Source organism: Vespa velutina, chromosome 2 (genome assembly GCF_912470025.1).
Source record: "Vespa velutina chromosome 2, iVesVel2.1, whole genome shotgun sequence".
Taxonomy (NCBI): domain Eukaryota; kingdom Metazoa; phylum Arthropoda; class Insecta; order Hymenoptera; family Vespidae; genus Vespa; species Vespa velutina.
Genome location: NC_062189.1, coordinates 6,424,882 through 6,446,478, shown reverse-complemented (window position 1 = coordinate 6,446,478; position 21,597 = coordinate 6,424,882). Strand labels below are relative to the sequence as shown.

Sequence of the window (21,597 nt, the reverse complement as noted above, 5' to 3'; positions counted from 1 at the left end):
TTGGTACATATATATATATATACATGGCCGCACGCCGTGGAAATTTCAATTTTCATATGCACCGGTATTTATGAACTCCATTTGTCGGCCGAAAAGTACGACGGAACCATAGCGATTTTCGCGTAATACGTTGCACACTTAGAAAATCGTACAAGCGTGGAGTTTTGAATCGGCCGATTACTTGATATCGTCGAAACAATAAAAAGCTTTTGACAACGTGATTTAGAATCACAAGTATTTAATTGCGAACCTTAATTAGCTATTGTTTGCGATTGTTTTCATTTATTTTCTTCTTTTTTTCTTTTTTATTTTTTTTATTTTTTTTTGGAAAACAAAAAAACAATTTCTACTCGTTCCGTATTGCACAGAGATTTGTATAACGTAAATATTAACGAATTACGTGAAAACTGTAACAATCGACAAAACGTTAATATCGTTCGACCGAGGAATAACAATGAATTCATTGAATTTTGTCTCGTGTTTTTGAAAACGAGGGCCAACGTTCGTCCTCGTTGAAGAATATCTCGTGTTAGAAGTAGTGTAGTTATACGTTTTATCGGCCACGTTGTAGCAATGAATTTTGACGAAGTTTAAAGCGCTTAGCAAAGTTCCGGGCAGGTTTTTTTGTTCGGTATCATTTAACGAGAGTACGTGGCGCGTACATTTTAGATTGAACTATACCACAAATGCGCGCGGGCGCACGCGCTCGCCTCTCTATTCGTTCGCACCGTAAAATTCGCGATGGGGGGCTTTAATCGGCAAAGCGCCGCGTAGGCGGAACCATGCTTTAAAAATGCAACGACGCTACTGCGTCTCGTTAAGCGAACAAACAGGTTCTATGTTTCATCATTAACGGCTTGCCATCGCAATTGATTAAAACCCTATTTTGTCGTGTTGCTTTTTTGCCAGAAATCTTCTCGATTTTATTGGCCATTCACAATTTTGATATATTGCGAAATATAATAAATAACTCATAATCCCCAAAGATTCAATTTTTTTTTTTTTCTTTTAACGCAATAACAACAATGAACATATGAAATTTATTATTATTGCATGGATCAATTGTAAAATTCTTTTGACGAGTTCTCCGAATGTTATTCGATACGAGAAACGGGTCTCGGTTAAGTGTATTGAATCGAAGGCTTTAGCTATGTACGTATGCATGTATGTATGTACGTTGATTTATTTTCCGTAAGGTGAAGTCAGGCACGAATCAATCGACACAATATGCAAGCATGTACGTTCGATCGCGGAGAATTCATTAATCTTGTTATCCGGCCGGTGAAACTCGCCGCACCGCTGCTCGATACGATATCATGAATCTTGAATATACGTAAGTAGACCGCCCGTGGTAGACAGGATAAGCCGATGAAATTGCGTTCGTCGAGAGATTTCGTGCGTTACGCCGAAGAATCGTCGTCTTTCGTAAGAAAATATTAGAAACGTCTACGTATGAAGAGGAAATAGTATCGTAAAATGTAATATTTCCCGATTTAGAACATACCTTTATCCTCTTCTCGTCTTATCGAGTTTTGCATTTGCAAAATATTTCAAATATAGCTATCTATGGGATGTAATAGTATTTTCCGAACATTCTTCAGCGTTCTTCAAAAGAGTCAAAAACGATGTAAACATCTAAACCTACAGATTTATAGGTATAGAGAAAAAATTCAATTTGTGATATATATGTATACACACGTATATATATTGGAAAAAGCCGATTAGTACAAAAATAAAAGATGCTTGCACTTCTATCCGTTATTTATCAATCGAATATCACGCACGATTGCTTGTTCTGATCACCACAAAAACCTCTCGTTTCCTTTTTCCTCTCTCGTAACTTGTCGCATTTCGTCGGATGCACTTAAACGAGATCACATAAAATTCGAAAGCAGCCTTCCTGCCGATTTGATTTTATACCCTTGGCCTCGGTCCTATCGAAATGAATGAGAGAAATTTGGAATAGCGAACAGCGACACTCTGAAAAACATGTCACACATGAAAATATCCTGTATGGTTTCTGCAACGAAATCTGCTTTTTTCCTTAGCTTCACAATGTCATACATTCCCCTTCCGTTTAGTTCTCTCACCCATTCATTCCTTTCTTTTCGACGTTATTTTTCAACGTCGTCTAATAAAAAAAAAAGAAAAATGTGTGTATGTGTTTGTGTGTGTGTGTGTGTGTGAAAGAAAGAAAGAGACAGAGAGAGCGAGAGGAAGAAAGAACTACAGACAGACATATCGTCTGTTCCGAAAATGAATCTCGCCACAGTTTTTCGTAATATCTCTTCTTGGTAAACCCGTCGACATTTTTCCACGCAAAGCTTTTCAAAGCGTACACTTTGAAGCGAAATTCGAAAGCTCGCACAAAAATATTCATACGTAGCATCGGATATTTAAAAATCTTACGGAAGAGTAATAGTTTATTTCTTGATTTTTTTCTTGTTCAAGTTTTATTAAAATAATAAGAGCTGGAGATGTCAAATTTTCGCACTTGTTCCGATATATTTCTTTTTCGCTTTCGTCAAACGTTTACAAAGGAACATTTGGTAAAAAGGAAAAATAATTTGAGAGAAAAGTGTTGAGCAAGGTTCAACAATTGTTAATTAATTCAAATACTTTTCGGAAGTAGTCGTCCTGTATTTATAAAATTTTTAATAAATTATTAAAGATAACTGTTAAGATAATTGAACACTCTCTCGAACAATGTGAAAATCGATCATGTTTGGTATAAAGATAATTATTATTCTAAACTAAACTAAACGTACTTACACATATACGTAAACGATGTAACAAACTGGAGAAGTTCGAAGTACCGGCATGGTGTAAGAGAAAAAGAAAGTTCTAGAGTAAGGGTCTAGAACTCGTCTTAGGTGCGTCATCGATCCAAACTACGACACGAAGGATGGAAGAGGAAGCAGTTCCGGATGAGCAGAGGCTGCGCCCGATCTCGCTGAAGTTAAGTAATTTGTCGTTGCCGATGGGTTAATGTTATCCATCACTAAGTGAGAATTTACGATGTAATAAGGCCACGAACCGACTCTTACGATCTATCTCTCGACTATCTTCTCCCTCCCTCCTTCTCTTTCTCCCTTGGTTTTCTCTCATCCCAGTTTCCATCGACTCGCATGAGCCCTCGAGCATCAAGGTGTCTGGTACCGCAAACGAGAGAGCGAACGATCTCTCTTCATGGATCGTTCCTTAATTAATATGATTGCATAATGAGTTAAAGGGATCAAGGGAGAGCGATCGTGCGAAACGATCCTTATCGATGCGTACAAAACGTATTTTGACGGACGATTGGTGAAGAAGAGTTCGAGAACTCTTATCAGTTTCAATCTCAAAGAAGATCGATCCCTCGACACGAACATCGCGAATGAACGAGAATTAATGTTGATAAGTATGACCTTCGCTCTTTTAAAGATTTCCTTTGATATTTTTAACGATTGAAACGACGACGAGAACGAGCACACCGATGCTGTTGATTTGTAAAGATCTTTCTTCCCTCGATAAATCGTGAGATTTTGTAGAGTGAAACCCTTAACGTGATTCGAATGAATCGAGATTTCGCGTATTCAGTATATCGTCGGTTTTAATCGCGTCAACGAGCAGATTGAGAGTCATCGGAAGCTCGTTAGCACCTCATCGTTCACTTGAACGATTCCAATGTTGTTGACGCGGTTCATTGAAAGCTGAACGTGATTACTATTCGTTACATAGTTCCAACGATGTGAAAATCCAAAAATACAGAATTTAGAAATTTGTCTCTAGGGAAAGATTAATATCTGAAATTGATATATTCTTCCTATAGACACACGTGAGTCATGCTACTTCTACAACTATAATGTTCCTTAGTATCTACATTATTTTCAAGTCCTAATGGAAACCATTCTATCGAAATGGGATAACATTTGTTGACTAAATTCTATCGAAAGCTACTTTCTTTTATTAAACTAAAGACTAGTACGTTGGACCCTTTCGCATTGTTTTAAATTGATTTTATTCGAGTTGCTGAACGCATTATCCGGAATGCTTTCTATTTGCTAAGACCTTTTCTTAGAAATGTTTCTCGGAGCTTCTTTATATATATGAGAAAGTGACGAAAGTAATCGTCGATACTTTTTTTGTTATTCGAAAGAAAGAATGAAACTTGATCTAAAGTAACTACAACCATAGGACGTAGAAAACTAGAAGCTATTTCTCTCGAGTATTATCTTCCTCTAATAAAATTGATAAAAAAAGTTATACGGGGAACAATCAACCACGTGATTTTTCCATGTCGAAAGTTTCACGAATGGTAAAGGTTTTACGAAATCGTTACTTCTCTCCTAGGCCCTATTATAAGTCGTACTTCTCGTACGAAAAAGTTCGAGTTAACACTCGAACGACCGTAAAAAGCATAGTACGGAAGCGACACGATAATAAAGAGGCACAAGATCGAAATTGTAAAAGAAGATCGTTTACTACGATCGCGTGAAAATCTTATCCTCTGTGGGAGCGCTTACGTGCAAACTAAAGTCGTATTCTCGTTCTACTTTTATCAGATATCTCGAAGGTAATCGTACGTGAAAGAAATCAACACATGCCCTTTATTCCCATTTAAAAAGAAATAGCTTTGATTTTTAAATGTCTTTTCGTATAGAATATAAAAGTTTTACGAATATTGAAAACGAATTATAATCTAGATCGATTGTTATTGAAAATGCATTATAGTTCTTTGAGATAAAGATACGTCCAACAATTAGATACTTACTTGATACTTGAATTTGAAATAATTTTCGTCACGATAAATTTGTTCCTAATGCTCCAATCTTATCCGATAAATGTTCCACCGACGATAACAACACCTGAGTCATTTTCAAAGTGAAACGAGCTTAAGTTTAAGTCATGATTTCAGGCAGTGCGTTCCAATTTTAGGATACGCGTCGTTAAGCGAAACAACGATGTTGATACGCATGGAGTATCCATAAATGATTACGGTTATAGTTATGAGCGAGAGCTATCCCTATTAGGAACGATGATACTTATTTTTCTTCCTTCGATCGTTATATCCTACATTTTTGTTCTTTGATGCAACGTACCATTTTAGGTTTAAATCTCTAACGTTATATTTCATACAATGATTCTCATAAACGATCATCGCTCAAGCTCATATGCAAATGATCTTACAATCGATATCAGAATCTGGTAAGGTGATAAATAGGAATCCGTGAAAAGTTTCTACGAATAACTTCGTTATCCATCTAATTTGAATGTACACGATGTATGTATATCCGTCGATAACATTTGCTCGTTCCATCCATGACATTACCTTGGGGCAATGATGTTACAGTATCATTACCAACGTGACTGGTAACTTTGCATCGTTAACGAAGAGCAAGAAGCGGTTGACGATCGACGAATCGCTAGTGGCGATCTAGGAGTGCACGCTTACGGACAATGGACGATCATTAAGGGGTAGCGGAAATGAGCGCACTTATAGGAACTCCCACCCTTCATCTCTTCGAAATATCTACCGGTCAAAAGGAATGTGCTCGAGACTTTGAATAGGCTTCACTTACGAATCATCTGTTTAATAGACGTATTCTATATAAATGACGTTTGATCATATTTGAATAAATAATTTGATAACAAATCTGTTCCAATCTGATAACAAATCAGTTTCAATCTGTTCTTAAGTCTACAAAATCGACTGTATAAGTTTATTATATTACATCGTGAATAAATATTTGATGATACGAATTTATCTTTCGGGTTTATACGTTCATAACTTTTATGATTTTTCGCAATTATGAGTAAGAAAAAATGATCACGTTAAAGCTACCTTCGTAATCGATGGCGGGTAACACGGTTGCGTGACGATACCACGAGTAACTGAAAGTTCCAAGGATAGGGATTATCTAGCATATGCTACCTTAGACGACTCGGGCTTGACATTCCTAGAGTAGGATGACGGTGATGGTGAGACTACTTCGTTATCCGTTCTACCTCGTTTACGACGCGTGACACTGAAAATATGTATGTGTATGTAAGTCGTATGAACGTAAGTTGGTGGATGAAGGAACTTCTTAATACGATGTACTTTATAGAGAGCCAGAGGAAGTTTCTTAAACTCCTAGAAATAGATACGCTTAGTAGAAATGGATCACGGAAAGTAGAGACAGCTTCGTATTGCTCTCCATTATCTTATCTATTTAAAATATATATATATATATATATATATATATATATATATATATACATATATATATTATAATAGTTATAAAAATCAATGTCGGACTACTGGTTCACTCCCGTTACATAAACCGACTTAAACTTCGCCTAATAAATTCTCAGCTGATTCCACAGTTTGACATTTATCACTTAGAAAGATCGGTTGTAACAAACCGGTCAATTTATGAGCACACCTTAACGAAAAAAAGAAAGAGAGTGAAGGTCTTCCGGTAGAAACGAGCCGAATAATTTGCATCTATTTCGAATCTCAATCTCTTAACTCGAGGAATTCATTTTCTTCTGTCAGTAAATTACAAGTTCTGTATGTTTTCTATAAAATGGATCCTATACAAAAAGAGAAAATGATCTTGGTGAAGTCCCAGTTCACCAGAAGGTAAAAAAATCAATTTTCAGGAAAGTCTCTAAGAATATGTCACTGTATCAAAGAGAGAGAGAGAAGGAGAGAACCTCGGCAATGCGAGAAATCAAACTGACATTCATTGCTGTTGTAGAACAATGTGGAATCATTGCTCGGATCGGAGCCGACTACTATTATTGCCACCGTAACCATCCTGGTGATCCTCGTGCCTGGATGGGACTGACTTTACGATCTCGGCAAAGGTACCAACCGTACCAAGCGTTGCTTGGCTGCAGTAGCAGCAACGGCAGTAGAAACAGCAGCAACGGCAGCTCGAATGTCTGCCGGCAGGCCATGCGTGAAAGCCGTAATTGATAATAGGAACAATCGCTCCTGGTAGCTTCGAGTCGACCCTCGGCGCCATCCTGGACTCTATTTGATCTCGTAATTACTGTCCGTGGGATACGTGCGCGTGCTTACGACGAACCACTCCACGCCTCCTTTTCTAACGGCAATGAGCTGTTACGCTTATCATAGATGACGCGCCCTTCGGAAAAGAGAGACCTGTATGCGGGTTTAGTTATCTCACCTAATATTTTCTGTTATCTTTAAAATTACTCTACTTTCTTGGGAGTAATATTATTTTATCGATCGTATTTTATTCAGTTAAATATCAATGATTTATCGAAGTCCAGTATGTTATTATTTGATATAATTAAACGTATAATACTTTCGATATTACCTTTATATATAATACCTTTTTGAGAAACCTTGTGTTTTCTGGATAATTATGTATTTTAATTAAATATTGTGAAATTAATCACTTACCAACGATTAAATCACTGATATAGTACGAGAAAACATAAAACAATATATCTTCTAATAAATATAATACAATAGATCGTACAAAAAGGTAACGATTATTAAAAAGATAAAAATAAGAAGAGTTCATTTATACAAATTGAGAGCATTATGATTATGCAGTGGCTTTTAAATCTAATGATTCGAAACAGGAGTACAAGACCGTAGATTAGAATTCCAATTGTCGATCGTAAATGGAAGAACAATACGATATTCAGACGCTTGTTCGTATTATTCGAAGCGATAGAATAGATAAAAAGAAAATGGAAAGAAACTAATTTTCTGCAAGATCTATTTAACTACCTACAATAGAGAACGTTACGTTGAAGATATATAAGGACGCGTTTGCATCGTATTTATGGAGGAAGGGAATCAAGCCGTTAGAAAGGAAGAACGAAGAAATAAGAAACTATCGGAGTATCTGTATTCTTCCTCGTTTTCTCTCTCTTCCATTTCGAAATTTCTTTCAATTCCCTCTTTATCTCCCACTAACTCGGAATCATTCAATTGTCATTAACGTTATTTATCGACAGTGAAATGAATTATGAACAGTGTAAATTCTAGAGCGACGTGTATTCGCTGAATGAGGGTTGCTTGAATAAGGAAACGCTTCTATGAAATCTTAATAACGAAAACGTTGTGATACCCAATTCGTTTTACCTTTTCCTTCGATCCGATAATAACTTTACTTAATATCACGTTAACGTAAAGAACTTTTACGATCTCTTTCCGTTCTTATTAATCTCCGTCAATAAATATTAATTAAAATGTTACAACGTGTACATCCGCGCGCTCGAAGTAATATATTAATTTTATAGAAATAAAAAAAATTCGCTGCCATTTTTAATGTTAATAATGTTAATATTTCGGAAAAGTTAAAATTTCGATTTTGCCAATCAATCGGGTATCGATCCAATCCGATTGAAGATAAATTCATTCGTTTATAAAGAAAACGAAACTTTCAATCTATATTTTATAAAGCAATTCTCGAACGAATTTCATCCTTCATGGGAAATTAAACGGCGCACGAAATTCTCAAGCTAAAGACCAAAATTTAATTTCAATACGCGCAAAATATACCTACCATTCAAAATTCGTTTATTCACCGATTGATACTTTGCCACAAATTCGTACGGAATCCGATTGACTTCCTCACATTTCAACAGCCACCAAATAGAGAAACCTAAATGGAAACTCCACGCTTGGATTGTTATTTGGACAATAGAGTGCTCTGTTCGCGAAACCATTTACTTGCTCGTACTACCGGCGTACGATTGCCCATTGAAATGCGACACGACGTTTCGTTTTTGCAAAAATACATATCTACTGTCGCGCTCGACCTGGTCCTCTTATTCAGATTTACGTGCCAAGATTTTGATATACCGCAAATATCGTTTAAATATCAAATATGTTTACAATATCATGTAAATTGATTGCGAATTACAATATTAATATCAAGTATAGTTGACATTTTAATATTTTATTCGGAGCATTAATGTATACGTGAAAAATATGTAACTGCGAACATACGAAAAAGGATAATTATAAAAGGATTTTATTCATGTTACACATTGTGTATAGAATTTTGATTAAGAAAAATTTTTCTCCCAAATGATAATACACATTTACCATTTATTTTATATGCATTTTTAAATAAAGTTGAATAAAACATGTTAGATTTGAATTTTCATTGAAAAAATTGCTACGAATTTTCTGAATATTCCTGTTCTTATGTAATATGCATTGTCGTAAATTGCGATCATTATTGAATCAAATATAGATACGTATCTTTCATTAGGTATTTTTATGCCATCTCCTGCAGATAGATATATTTAAAAATTGATAAAGATTTAATATTTTTTTCATGTATATATATACACACACACGCACACACGCACACACGCACACACGCACACACGCACACACGCACACACGCACACACGCACACACGCACACACACACACACAGACATTTTACTTGATTCTGTAGAGATGAGTGCTATATTTATACAATACAAATATGTATCTATAATAATATATAAGTAAAAAAATCAATCAATAGACGATTAGATAGATACATTTCTATGTTTGCTTCATAGAAAGCCATTAGCTTAAGGCCATAAAATCGACGGCATGTAGATCAACAAATAAATGAACAAGAAGTTTGTCGATATCTATGTTTCACAGAGGAATCAATCGTGAAAAGCAATTGCGCCCGAGGTGAAGGAGTGTTCGTCGATTGGAATGGTTTTTATCGATCGTCAAGAAATGTCATCCATTGCCCTCCATTTACATCATCTCTATCTGTCTCTTCTTCTCTTCCCAGCCCATATGTTTGGTTTAACGCGCCAAGATATTGAATAGTTCGAATATTATCCTGAATGCACCGGCTTGTCCCTGTCCGACGTATTTGGCATCGCGAGTAATATAACGGTCTTGCATTAAGTACCAGTACATAGTATTGTGTGTTCAATTGGAATCTCGTGCCCCATCTTGCCGATCGATAGATAAGTTATCGTTCGATATAATCGAGCATCGAACTTTTACTTTAGTTCGATCTCGTATATAATTTAAAGGACGTATGAAGAATGAAGAATGTACATACATGCTTAAAAATCTCTGAATATTAATCAATATATTTAGAATGAAAATATGGAGAATCGTATAAAAAATAATAATATTTTGCTCATTTTACTTCTTGGTTACTAAAATTTATTCATTGCCTCTTTCTTCATATTAGCATCAACAACGAACGACAGCTTGCCTTTATTTCGAATGAAAAATCTGTGGTAGAGAGTGACTTACCGTCAGCACATTCAACGAATACCGTCTCGAAATTTCTATGCCAGGTACAATCTTAATGGCTAATAACGAGCTTCGAAACGATCGTTGAAATGCAATTTCGCGATAGTTTCTAAGCACGTAAGTGCACTCCGTATACACTTCGGTAAGTTCGAAACAGTCATTTAATGGTTGAGAGAGAAGATCGGTGAAACGAATAACATCTGCCAAGGTATAAAAGCCGTGACACGATTGTAAGAGTCGAAAGAAACAGCTGGCCCACAAAAGAATTCTTTCTGACCGCTCATCGATGGCGAATGATCGCTTTCGATCGAACGCTGATTCATGCGGTCCGAATTTCGGACACTGTTCGTCGCATGCCGAGTCGATGATGTGTTAAATCGTCGATCGCGCTTCTTTTTAATTTTTCCAACTGTAAGAAGATTGATTTCGATGAAGACAGAATGGCGAGCATCGAATAATATCGATAAAGAGAACGAGATAATCAAAAACGTGAGATGAGCTATACATTTGCGATTAATTAAAATATTAAAAAGTAATTCAAACCAAAGGATCGATTCATCTGAGTATTATCACACATCGATGTGTTTATTAATCGTCACTAAATAAATCATTTTTAAAGGAACGAACGATATACCTAAGTGAAAAAATAAGAGATGTCATAAGATAAAATAATTTGTTTTCTTAATTGCGATCCAACGATAATCTAGATCTGTTAGAATGATTTGATGAGAATAGATATATGAATATAAGCGATTCATTCTTGTCGCCCTTTGGTTGAAAGCAAACCAACACATCCTTCGTTACCATCATGGCAACATTACCAACGGTACGTTTACCGTGTCGAGAATTACAGGTCCCCAGCTACGATTAAATAGATCTTGTGTTCTCCAGTGTTGGAACAAAGCAACGCGTGCGCATATCTAGTATGACCAGAATGCAAGGAAGTCGTGTGCTGTAAAACACGTTGCGTCGTAAGCAGCGATGGCAGTAGCACCTTTGTCGTGGAAGCACCTTGAGTACAAAGAAACGACAATATCTATTCTCTCTCGGAGCAGAATATCGTACGAGCACGTATTACCGTTAACCATAAACATTTGACATTTTCTACGAACATACACTTCGTCGAGAAAAGTGAATTACACTGTTGTTAGGCGCACGCGCGGGTGGAGCACGTCCTTGGATCCAACTTACGTCTATGAGAACACGATGATGGCATTATAAACTTCTACTTATGGTAGATATAATGATTACCCTGTGATATTCATAGAGACGATATATATTCATGAAGAAAATAGGAATATAAAAATATCATTTTGACCAAGGAAATGAACCCTTATTCCTATTCACGTTATTCATTGGTCATCGATTAACCTTTAAAATCTTTCAAATTATCAATAAGTTTCTATCTTATACATATAAAATTGCATTTTTTTAGCATTACGACTTCCGAAGCAATGTAATAGGCTCAAACGACTTTATAACTGTCAACGGGACGTATTAAATTAACCTTTCGAACCGAACCTTATATCTATTAACGACATAAAGACTCGATAATATATCACATGTCAACTATTATTCTGGAATTCTTATTACACAATTCAAGTAATTTATCTTATTTCCATTAACTTTCAAGGAGCAATTTGAATGTGATCAGGAATGGAGTCAATTGAAGTTGGTATGTATGTATGTAAAGTTAAGATAACTCGTAATGCGTCATGATAAAATCGATAAGTTTAAAAATGAGGTGGATACTAGCTACGACACTTGTCGAAGGATATTAGTATAATAAATGGTAAAGAATCCCACTCATTTTCCTTTTGTAAGTGCAGACATTGCATGGACGAACTTGCTGGCGCCGAGGTTGAAATAATTCAGCATATTACACGCATAGTTTACCGCGCGAAATGTTCCGCCATTTCTAACCACTTTAACTCTTCTCCTTCCTTTCTTAGTAATCGCGTGAGTACAAAACGTTTATCCTTTTGATAACAAATTATCTATAATATTTATTAAATAATATAATGAAAAGCAAAGGTTTGCCTTGTAGCGATTTAATATTTCTCGTTTATGTTATAAATACGTTCGAAATAGAGTTAAATATAGTTCCTTATGCTGCATTTTTGTATTCTCTCCCTTTCTCTTTCTCTCTCTCTCTCTCTCTCTCTCTCTCTCTCTCTCTCTCTCTGTCTCTCTTTCTTTCTCTCAACATCGTACTTTAGAAGCCCGCATGTGCACCTGATCCGAGTACTCACGCGATTGCAATGGCATACTGCTTTCAAACGAACGGGATCTTAAAGTTGACGAAGAAAGGAGTTCGGTTTATCGTACTAAGAATTTATTATGCCGCTGGCTGTGTGATACTTCGACTCTATGTCGGAAGTATCGAATAATAAAAAATTAACTATTTGTTAATCACGAATACACTTCATGAACATTACAAGAATCTCAATAAACATATAGAGAAACAAGAAAACGCAATTTCATTATCTTTCCGTACGAATACGGCAACCCTCGTAAAAATGATAAATGTCTAAAAACCTGTCTCTGACGATGAAGTTTCAAACGAAAAAGAAAAGTCACGTTACACACTTATCCAACGGAATCGTCATTACGTCGACAATTCTGTGATAACTTTTCTTTCTCCTTGATGATATTCCTTCTTGGTATCTCCGATCCTAAGAAAATCATTTTCCTATTCCAAGGCTATCACATTAAATGCAGTTATATCTATGTATGTACATTTCATATTTTAGATTTAATTGTAAGATATCAAGCTTTACACGGAAATGGAAAGACGATCGACGATTCAACGAAAGTCAATGTTCGTTTTGGATAACCACATAGTAGAAAATCAATAGAATGCAAAAGGAATGCTTTATCGTTCGATATTCGATACACTCGAGACGGAATGGAAGAGAAACGTGGTTTTTCAATGAACAAACGATGGACAAGGAAGAGAAGATAAAAAGGAGAAGGGACTCATGGGACTGCGAATATCTCTCAAGAAACGAATTCTGTCTTATGACAAGAAAGAAGAAAGAAGAAAGAAGAAAGAAGGAAGAAATAGTAGAGAGAAAGAAAGAGAGAGAGAGAGAGAGAGAGAGAGAGAGAGAGAGAGAGAAATAAAAAGGAATGGGGAGAGAGGAATCGTAACCGCAATGAAACGAGCTTCGCGAAAGACAAGATCCCCGTGAGAAAGCGAACGAAGTATTCGGTATAATATCACGAGTGGGTTACCACTAGGCGTTATTACGTGCCGTGTAACGCCTTCTATATCCTTTATCCGCGATCTAAATCTTAGTTACGAGCGGCGCAAGCGCACAGTTATGGTTTTGCGGTAATTATAATGACGCCGGTAACAACCGCGTTCCGAAAGCTTCTCTTCTTTGACAATCGTACCACACGCGTTCCGGTTATCTTTTTTCTACGAAAACCGCACTTTGACATTTCGCTGTTTTATTACTGGAAAAAGAAAAGAACAAAAAAAAAAAAGAAAAAAACAAGAGAAAGTAATGATCTCTCTGTGTCATTTTTCAAGAAAGAAAAAATTTTTTGATTGATGGTAAATGACAGAAATGAAACAACTTATCATAAATTTGCAATAAAATTATAGGATCATTTTTAATCCGAAGTACATTCAGAAAAATAAAAGAAAAAATACATAATAACGTACGACTTAGAAAGCTTCACGCTCGTTAGAAGAAGATATTATTGAAGGAAAAAAATGGTATAAAGTAAATAAGATAAGAAAATAAGAGCAAGACAAGAAAGACGAGTTGTCTTGTACTGCATTTTTTGTATTATCTTTCTTTTTCCTTTAGCGTTCATATCTTAGTAAGTTTGGCCGAACAGCAAGCGGCATTCTCTCCTCTGTATCCGTATCGAAGAATTAATATATGTTCCAAGAGAACGGTCGCTCGTCGTGACTTTCGAAAGAGTTCGCTTATGCACTCGATATCAAAAGAGATTTTCTCTCTTTCTCTCTCTCTCTCTCTCTCTCTCTCTATCTCTCTCTTTATCTCTTTTTCTCCTTCACTCGCAATCTCTTTCCTCAACGATATCATACTTAATTCGGTTCTACCCACGAAAAAGAGTGTGTACTTTACCGAGCGTAACGATATGGCCAGAGAATACGGCTTGAAAAATGAACGCGCAGTAATGGCATCGGGCTAAGTACTCGGCACTGCGGCTACGACTATCCGTCATAATCTGTATCTCTCGTGGTTACATTGATTCACACGTAAACGCTTACACGTTGGCGGATGTGCGAATGTCCGCGAGTGAAGATGTGACTTTTTCCTTTTTACGTGCTCAACGTATACACCTACATATCTATATATATATATATATATATATATATATATATATATATATATATATATATATATATGTACAGTACATATCTAGATACACGAAACATACACGCGGAAACATCACGATAGAAACTTGCCAAGGTAAAAGATAGTCCAAGTATTCTGCAAATTGTACGCGCGACACGATTCTTCTTGTCGGTGCGTTCCAATTATCTATACGACATAATGGTAGAGATGTCGCAAACGATTTATTTTTCGTGTTCGCGTACGTTCCACGTACATACCTGGGAAAGTCCGAGATAATTAACTGCAAGTTAGCGATTTTATTGTTGCATCGAGACTCGGCTCGTTCTTTCTTGTCAAAGAGAAACATGAAATTGCGAACGTTTTTTCTCTCTCTTTTTTCTTTTTTCTCTTTTTTCTATCTCTTTTTTTTTTCTTTTTTTTTTTTTTTTTTTTTTTTTTTGACGAAGCATTTAAAGTGAAAATTATCGTTACCATTCGATTATCACGTTTTTCCTATTTGTTTTTACAACGATTTCAGTATATTTTATTATATAAATATTTGCGCTTGTATTTCCATGTAATATTCATTATATATGAACTCCGATTCCATTTGTAATATATAGATAAACGTTGAATATTAAAAAGATTAATATTTTCTAAAAATGTACTACAGAAATTTCTCCGTTGATTTGCCAATTTTCAAGGTAAAAAACGGTCGAGCCATTAATTTTACCGCATCCTTTAATACCATCCGACGAGGGATAACGAGATATTCAGATAATTCCAGGCTCAAAGTATTAATCTATCACTCAGCGTTTCCCCTCTTTTCTTTGAAACAATATTTCTCATTTTATATTTTATCATGGTATAAATATTCTTATTTTAGAGGAAAGAGAGACATCACGTTATTTCAACGATCGATTTAATACGAAAACAGAATGAACACATATTTCAAAACCAGTTTCTGTAATTCAACATTGCTGTATCAGAAGTTTAGTAATCCAGGAAATCGCACTTGCAATAACGCATATGTGGACGGATAGAGAAATAATTGGTAACAGATTCGTGGTTGTTGCATCATGAAGCATCACGAAATTATTATGCACATGGCTTGGGTCCAATTAGTCGAACTACACCGTTGTTTACATTTGTATATCTTTGGTCTTTTCCCGCATCTAACGATATGAAAATGAAAGATGCAGATATTATACTCTAATAATTCGATAGTACAGTTAGATTTTAATTACTTATATATGTAACAGGAAATGTTTATTTTCCATTTCCAATTTATAAATATTTCATTATATTAAAGTTTGCCATAAAAGATTTTATATATCTAATAGAATAAGTTTCGAGCGAAATTAATTAAAAGTGTATTACTAAAAATACCTACTTGTATTTTTTATATAAATATCGAGTCGGGATTATCGCATTAAAATTAATAATATCTAAAAGTCCGGGCAATGTTCGCTCGGTAAAGGAGAATGAGAGCATAAAAAATCTTTTCTGTAGCTATTAGGCTTTTCCATGCTGTTCATGTATCTGACACTACTTGTGTCTGCTTTCTTCGTAGCTAAGTTCCATATATTTCCAAATTGCTGCGTCTCTTGACTCGGAAAAAGACAACGTACAGCATTTCATACTTATTCTTCTTTCAATGGTTATTAAAATTGAAATATTGACATATCTTTCTTCTAACTAAATAAATTTTAATAAAAATTAACAGTCATATAAAATTCGACAAATATCACCACTTCAATTTTAATGTGTAAATGATAAAATTATTTATATTCTATCTGGTTGTTCAATTGAATTTTTTCAAAGTCGTGATTTACTTTAATCTCTTTATCACGATGACAAATAATAGATTTGTTACAATTCATCAAGAATCTTAGATTCGTGAAATTTGTTGTTCTATGCCAACTATTGTTATAAAATAATAAAATATATTAACATTGTTCAACACCTTTTGCTTAAACCATTCAGCGACAGGTATGGACAAAATATGAACTACAAGCGCAATAGGGGAACGCTATCCTAACCATGCGCCTATTGTATCGGCGTATAAGCTTATGTAGATTATAGCTTCCTCACTCGTAACCTAACAATCGGGTTAGTGTGGGTTAGAGTAGATAGTGTTAGTATGCTGCGATGATCACACTTTTCACGACAGTAGTTTATTCAACTTTGCGGAAAGTGAATTTCCATCAATTTTATAATAAATGATTTTGTAATTTCATTTAATAACAAAGTTTACGTTGATCAAGGGATATAAATATTATAGGTTTATAAAACTATAAATTGTTCTCAAATAAAAAGTTTACGTTAAATTATAAATAATTCACAATAAAAAATTACTAATCACAGAATAAGGAATATGGAACATGAATCACGAATCACGAATCATTCAATTAATAAAAAATACATGATTTTATAATTATTTACTGTGAGAATCGCTTTTTAACTTTTTCACATTTATAACTTTGCCGTTATGAAATTAAAGAAGTGAAATTCGACAAATATAATACCGCGCATTGTGAAGTTCGCAGAGCTACACTTTCATTTTACGCTACGTGTAAAATGAAAAAAATCATTCATATTTTATATGGTTATGCAATTCCCCGAATGAATTTTCCTAAAGTTCAGATCTAGCTAAATTATTTTCTCGTATCCGAAAATGGTAGATTCATCCAATTTTAGCAAAATTCTTTGCCATATTTTGAAGATAAAATCGACAAATATATAAATACATGTAATACAAAACAACAAACTCGTTTAACAGTATAGGATAATATCAATTGTATACGATCGATATTATTTAATTGGTTGGACGTGATCGAAAACCGAATGAACGATGAGATTATTCTTTGAAAATGAGAAATAATGTTCTCTTCTTGAACGAGAGTATCGACCGAATATAACTACATAGTACATACGAAGTTACATATATACCTACTAAAGGCACAGATCATCTTTTGTCGACCAGGAATGAAATGTAAACTACAGTAGAACTTCGATTATTCGACCAACCCAGAGAGCGTGCTTTTCGAGTGGATTTTCTCGTTTAATGGAAAAACACTTTCTCAAGTTTAATACTAAATTTAATTTCTTCATCGAGATACGCTCCCTAACGTCTATATTAACTTTAATAATAATTCATCCCTTCCTTCCTGTTCTCTTGCATTTTCAGGATTATCCACGTGCATACATATGTACTTAACCAGCTTGTTTCGTAAAGCGCACGGTGGGTATAATCAACGGGAGAATATTTAATAGAATTAATTGGCACGATACTGAATCCACGATTAAATTGATGGTAATTAATGCGATAGATCGATAATTAATTGAAATATCGATAGATAAAGAGCACTGATAAAATAATCTCGGTTATACAACTTAACTGTAAACAACGATTCGTTTAATGGAACCTGATACGCGTACGGATCTCCTATTCTTGTCATAGAAAAGAACCAAATATTTTAATTTCTTCCGTTCTAGTATTTGAACTGGCAAAAGTGTATTTGACGTAAGCGACTATTTGCCAAGCTTTCCACGTCGGTCATGCATATTTAGATTCGTGACAATTTGCCCAACAATTCAGATGGATAGCCGGTTCGAACGCGAAAGATAATGGAGCAGTGGAAGATAATGGACGACAATTGCAGTGCAGCGGTGCCTCATGACGATCGAGTCACGGCTGGAACTACAATGATTCGGTTATTTTTGTTAACGGAGCGCATGGCGTATTTGCCGAGAATTTCACGTCGCTCTCTCTTTCTTCCTTCGTATTTTTTTCTGTTCTCTTTTGTTACCTGTCGCTATGGAGATAATTCATTTACGTTATTTCTCTTTTTTATCTTTTTCCAAAACGATACGTTGCGGTATGAAATAGTGATGATACAGTTCGACTAGAAAATATGATTTAAATCCAACGAAATGTTTTTTAATATTTACAAAAAAATTAAAATTATTAGAATTCACTTACATGCTCGCGCGCTTAGCTTCACGATGCGATAGCACTGAAAGTAATTGTCTAATGCGAGAGGTTTTATTAGTGGTTAATTAACTTCATTTACTCTGCATCAATATTGATAAAGAACTTGACTTTGAGTATACAAGAAAAAATTATTTTCGACCGTCCTAGAAATAGAAAATGTAATACGGGTGTTAAACGTTTTCTCTTTCTCTATATTAAATGTCAAAACGTTCATGATTCGACTTTATGAAAATATTTATGTCCTTAAAATATTAACTCCTCTGAAGAGAACTTCAAAAACGAGTCTTTATATCGAATTAACGTCCTCCCTAAACCTCCTAGTATCTTATGATACTCTTCGATGTCTGAAGATTTATTTATCATCGCAAAAATTCTTCTAGGATATACGAGCCATATTACACACACAAATTACGCAAGAGATAGTATATATGTACTTTTGCAGGAAGACGCGGAAGAAATATGAGACTCTTATCTTCTATCATGTACTTAGCTTCTTCTCTCCGCTAAATGCCATACATCGTTTAAAACCCAAAGGGAGGATTAAATAAGCAAAAGAAGAACATCTTCTATCTGCGTTAGGCTATATACGAAATATTTGAGAATATTACGAAATATTACGAAGCATATTATAAAATATTTCAATCTCTCTCCTTTCTCTCTCTCTCTCTCTCTCTCTCTCTCTCTCTCTCCCTCTCTTTCTATCTATCTATCTCTCTTTCATATGTCGTTGGTAAAATTTCTTCGACTATTATAACGTATCGACTTTGGAATATAATAGGACATAAATAATAATAAGCTTCCAGTATTGTTTATACATTTACAAAATAATAATAATAACAATAATGATAGTAGATATCGATGTCACAACTGTGGAGAATAATATAACGTTTGGAAAGGATGCAAGTGCATTGCTATTGAATGTACGTTATATATGCAACAGCAAACGCGCATCATCGAGCCGAAAGTATTGCCATAAATTTTGTTATAAGCTTATAATTTAGCTCTAAGAGAATTTAGGCACTGAGAACGAGCAAGTGAGCGTGCAAGAGAGAAACTGGTGAAGAGAATAGGCATTACTACTATAGTGCTCGAGCAAATCGAATTTGCATAAGGTATCTGCAGATCGTTGGTTCTCTCCGATACAGGGCTCGCATACCTCTATTTCTCTCTCTCTCTCTCTCTTTCTCTCTCTCTCTCTTTCTGTCTCTCCCTCTTTTACTACATCCGCTTAACTCTACCTCGAAATAGGTCGTCCTTACCAAATATGTACAAACAGCTCGTTATTATACGTACTCGCACTTTGCCGTATTCTCTTTTCTCTTCTCCATCTTCTTCTTTTTCTTCTTCTTCTTCTTGCCTTTGCAGTGTCGGTGCAAATACTCTGAGGAAATATAAGGATGCTAAGGCCACGCAAAGACGTATGAGCTACGAGATCGCAGGTCTATACGCACGATCTTTTGTCCGTAAGGTTGCTTGAACATTAGACACTAGGGTCACGCTAAATCGCTTGAACGTGTACAAGTGTAAATAGAGAAATAATTGATGTTGTTATAAGACCGGCTTGCAAAATTGAAAACACATTTGTCGTTTCGTAAACACAAATGTATTCAGTTCGATCATTTCTCTGGGTCATTTGTATCGTTAATAATTGAGAAACAAATCAAAGCGCGGTGTCGCACGTACATAGGAAAAAAGAAAAAAAAAAAATTATAAGGAAAATTATGCACAATGTTTTTTTCATTTTTCTAAAAGACGAGCATAGATCATTGTCACGTGTCGACGAAGTTTCGAGATAGAAAATATCAATATTGATTACGAACTTACGTTATCAAGTGGGCAAGTATATTGGCCATAAAATGGTACGAATCGAAATGTCTGGAATGTTAAGTACTTTTATTACAAGCTCTAAATCTTCTAAGATTTCCATCCTCGAATTAAAAGCAGTTGCGACTGGATGCGATTATATTATACTATATTTAACGACGCGTACTAGCATTCTTCATTCCATCATTCCTTTTCATCATGATCAAGTAATTGCTAACTTTTAATTTCTTCTATTCGAACACCTATAATTTTATGTAAAATTATTAAACGTGCTCTTGATTTTATATCATCTATATCAAGCGAGCTATAAATTCTTGTAACAAAATATAAAACGGAGTACAAAGGAAAGATATGATGCAACGGTTACCGGGTGTTCACCAGTATAGCTCGCACATTCCTTGCTTTAATTAACACTTTCTCATAGCAATATATATTTTTCGAACTATCACAGTGTCAGAGACAAGCAGCAATTGGTGTTATATGTCCAACCAGGAGAATGGATGAAATAGGTAAGAGTTAATGCGAACATGACCTGAACGTGCCATGATAATAGATACGCGTCTCTAAGAGAACCACACAAATGAGATACAACATAGACTATGCTGTAGTCGAGCTTAGAAATGCGTAAGCCTCACGGGACATACGGTTAAAAGAAAGAGCAAAAGAAAGTACAGATCTATCCGTAGCTAACGGCAGTTGGCCTCTGGACGCCTATTAGAACCAATTATCTATTGCGCTGTAACACGGGGAAAACACTGCCGTGTCTTTACCCGTAATGCCTCCCACCTCGCTTCGTCTTATCAAACTATTTAAGCTCAGTAGGTAACGGATAACATTACAAGAAATAATTCTTTCCTGTCTTTATAAAAGTAATATCAAGATTAATTACATTTTTATCGATTTTAAAATAAATAAATGTAAAACTAGATTTAATAGAATCTAGACGAAAAATTATATATTAAAAGATTAAAAATATTTTCAATCAATTAAAGTAATTATTTTAATCCCAATTCGCTTAGACATTACAAACAAATAATTCTATTATAATAGACATGTACTTTTTCTGGAATCACTAATCAATTTTCGCTTGCCACTTGTTCTACCGTAAGTCCAATACGTGAAGGTCGAAGTGAAACATTTCTAATTGGAAGTCCCTGATCCTTGATTACTTCTATGACCTCGTGCTACCCGCCAAGTGCAGATACAATATTGCCGGCCTTA

General features: G+C 35.1%; 1 protein-coding gene across 7 annotated transcripts in view; it reads left to right on the top strand.

The window, feature by feature from the left end:
* The window catches only part of LOC124957891 (cell wall protein IFF6-like), a 72,432-nt gene that overhangs the window by 4,359 nt on the left and 46,476 nt on the right, over positions 1–21,597 (top strand). The window contains exons 1-3 of one of the 7 annotated variants that reach the window (XR_007103762.1): positions 10,418–11,470; positions 11,870–11,911; positions 12,066–14,357. The exons of 1 other annotated variant lie outside the window; for it this stretch is intronic. The gene's annotated coding sequence lies outside the window, so the exon portion shown is untranslated. Of the gene's footprint in view, positions 1–10,417; positions 11,471–11,671; positions 14,358–21,597 lie in introns of those variants that run through there. 5 more of the 7 variants (XR_007103760.1, XR_007103759.1, XR_007103761.1 and 2 more) reach the window with 5 other exon arrangements.